Raw genomic sequence first — 3,282 nt, forward strand, 5'->3', positions numbered from 1 at the left:
ATCATTGCATGTGCTGCTTGAGTCTGAAGAGGAATTTATGGACTAGTATCAGACATATGGGCTAATATTGGACTTATGGACTTGATCTGGACTGAGCTGGAAATGTTTCCTCAATATACAATTGCTCTTTGATAGAAGTCTCTCTCTTACACACATATGATTGTTTCTGGATTTGTTTCTCTAGTCAACCTAGTCTAACACAACTTGCTTCTATAATAAAATGGCCATTGTAAATATGGAACTTACTGTACATTCTTTGATTTGTTCTAGTGAATTATTAACAGTCAGCAAAGCAGAAATAAGGGGTGTCTGGGGACCCTTAAGCTTGCAGCTGGATTCATGAAGTAGTAGTGGGGGAACAGTCAAGTTCAGAGCCAGCTGGTCAGATTGTGCCCTGGGGACCCCCAAGCTTGTTGCTGAACTGCAGTCTTAAGCAACCTTGGCAGTCTGGAAGACTATGCCCATTGACCAGTGAGTTTTGACCTAGTTCCAGGTGGTTGAGGTTAGAGAAAGCAGCATTGACTACTCAGTTGGGTGCAGAGAAATGGACTCGATTGATATAAGAACATTGGTATTAGATTTCAGTGACGCCCCACATGTGGTGTGAGAAGAGGGATCTCAATCCTCACACCATGTGCCTCCTCTAGGTTCTGTCTATAGAGCCATACGATGGAAGCCATTAAAAACTCAAACTTTAATGGCTGCAGATCTCCACTCAAATCTCAGCTTCACTACCAACTAACCAAGACACCGGGCACTAGTCCCATGACTTCCCTGCAACCAACCGTGTCTACATGTGACACCTGAAATGTGAAACTAGCAATGCCTCTCTGGGGCTGCTATGAAGAATAAATGCAATGTCAAGTCTGGAGTGAGGTGTCTAGCTTAGTTCTACCACCTGTCGGTCAGTTTGTCATACTCTGGTGACTTGCATGCCACCATGATGCTGTAAATTGTGCCATCAGCATTTCAAATGCCAGCAGGGTCAGGGACCTGCTTCAATAGGACTTCCAGATGAAGGTAGATTACGTGTCAAGCGGCTCCTCAAGAATACAGAGTAGTATAATAAATGTGCAGACACCCGGAGACCAAAAAGCAAAAAGAAAGACCAGGTTCAGCATTTCTCAAGCTGGGGGGAAACACATAAACTGAAGGAAAAAAATACAAGCCACAGGTTGTAACATTCAAATATTCTATGGGCAAAATACTGAATGTTGCAGGAAGCATCAAGAGAAGATGGAGAGAATACATGCTGATGGGTAAGTGTTGACTTGCTAATGGAAAAGTCACCAGTTCAAAACCACCAGCCACTCCATGGGGTTAAAGTGAGGTTATCTGTGCTTGTAAAGACTTCCAGACTCAGAAATGCTATACAGCTGGGACTGCAATGAGCCAGAATCAACACCCTAAATACACACACATGAACCTCACTGGGTACACCAGACAAGGATCCAATCAACTACACCTGTAGAAAGAGACAATGGAGAAGCTCAATGTCATCAGTCAGAACTAAGCCAGAGGCCGATTGCAGAACTGATAATCAATTGCTCACAGGCGAGTTGAAGAGAAAGGGGAAGAAACGTTCACAAGGGTCAAAATATTACCTGAGTCTATCCCACCTGGATTTAGAGACCATCTGAAGAACATATCTGACACACTAAGCAACGATGACTGGTGCTCATTGGAATGGTGGGACGACATCAAGGACATCATACATGAAGAAAGCACAATGTTACTACAAAGCCAGGAAAGAAAAGAAAAGGAGACCCACATGGATGTCAGAAGAGAAACTTGCTCTTGAAGACAGAAAACCTAAACCAACGAAAGACATGATGAAGTACGGGACAAAAGGAGGGAGAGGATTCCCAAGGGTATCGCGAGGCGATAAAGTCTCGTTGTGAAATGTGCAAAGACCTGGAGTTAGAACACAGAAGGACAAAACGGCTCAAACAGAACACTTGTGGCGCAGGCCCCGGGGCGGTGTCTGTCCCGATGGGTCAATAGATAGGGTCCGTATGAGTTGGCACCAACTTGATGACACCTGACAAGGACAGCTGAGCAAAAGAGATTGAATGACACAAGACACATTAAGAAATGGGAAGAAATAATAGTCACCATACCAGACGGTATTGGTTGGTGTTCGATCGTTTCAGCGGGTGGTGTGTGACCAGTCAGCGATGGTGTTAAAGGAAGAAGTTGAAGTTGCTTTGGAGAGATTGGCAAACAGAAGGATAGCAACGGAAATGTTTCAACAAATAAATGAACGCTGGAAACGCACACTCATTTTTGCCAGAAATGTGAGGGGAGCTATCTGGCCAATGGACGGGAAGAGATCCATAGGTTGTGCTTCTTCCAAAGAAATGAAATCCAATAGACTTCAAGAACTTTGAACAATATCATGAATACCACACATGAATCGTCTTTATGATTCCAAAATGGCTGCAGTAGTACCACAGGGAGATGCCAGAAATCCAAGTCAGATTCAGAAGAGGGCATGGAATGGGGGCTGTCATTGCTGGTGTTAGATTGATCTTGGCTGCAAGCAGAGGAGACCAGGAAGATGGTTGACCCGTGTTTTATGAAGTACGCACAGGCATTCAACTGCGTGGATCATAACAAGCGATGGATATAACACTGTGGCGAATCTGAAGCCCAGAGCAGTTCATTGTGCTCAGGCAGAATCTTCACGTGGATGAAGAGGCAAGCAGTAAGGACATGCTGCACGGTTTAAACTCGGGAAAGATGTTCAAGGTTGCGTCCTTTAGTCAACACATATTTAACCTACCTGCTCTGCCACAATCGGAGGAGCTGAAATAGGTGAAGAAGAAAGTGGCGTCAGCATTACAGGAGGACCCACTTTAAGAAGGAGCCCTGCTGATGTGATGGGTTGTATACAGTTAGGCTGCGACGCACAGGTCAGCAGTTTGAGCCCACCAGCCTTCTCTTGGTGGGAAAATGAGGCTCTCTGTTCCCAGAAAGATGTGCCGCTTGGGAAACCTGTGATGGCAGTTCGACTCTGTCCTATAGAGCTGCTGTGAGTTGGAATCAACTCCATGGTACTGAGTTCAGTTCTTCATTACTCTACGAAGTTAAGAGTCTTATAAACAGACTCTGGTTTGGACAAAGAAATGTTTCCTTTGTAATCAGTCAAGGCAAACCATGGACTTTGTTTTAAGGTGCCTCAGAGTGAGTTGAAATATCCAACCTTTCAGTTAACAGCAGCCACGCACGTACCTCTTTGTACCACTGAGAGCAGGGGTCCTCAAACATTTTAAACAGGGG

Source organism: Echinops telfairi, unplaced genomic scaffold (genome assembly GCF_000313985.2).
Source record: "Echinops telfairi isolate 266 unplaced genomic scaffold, ASM31398v2 ScPeMD7_7469;HRSCAF=8507_1, whole genome shotgun sequence".
Classification (NCBI taxonomy): Eukaryota; Metazoa; Chordata; class Mammalia; order Afrosoricida; family Tenrecidae; genus Echinops; species Echinops telfairi.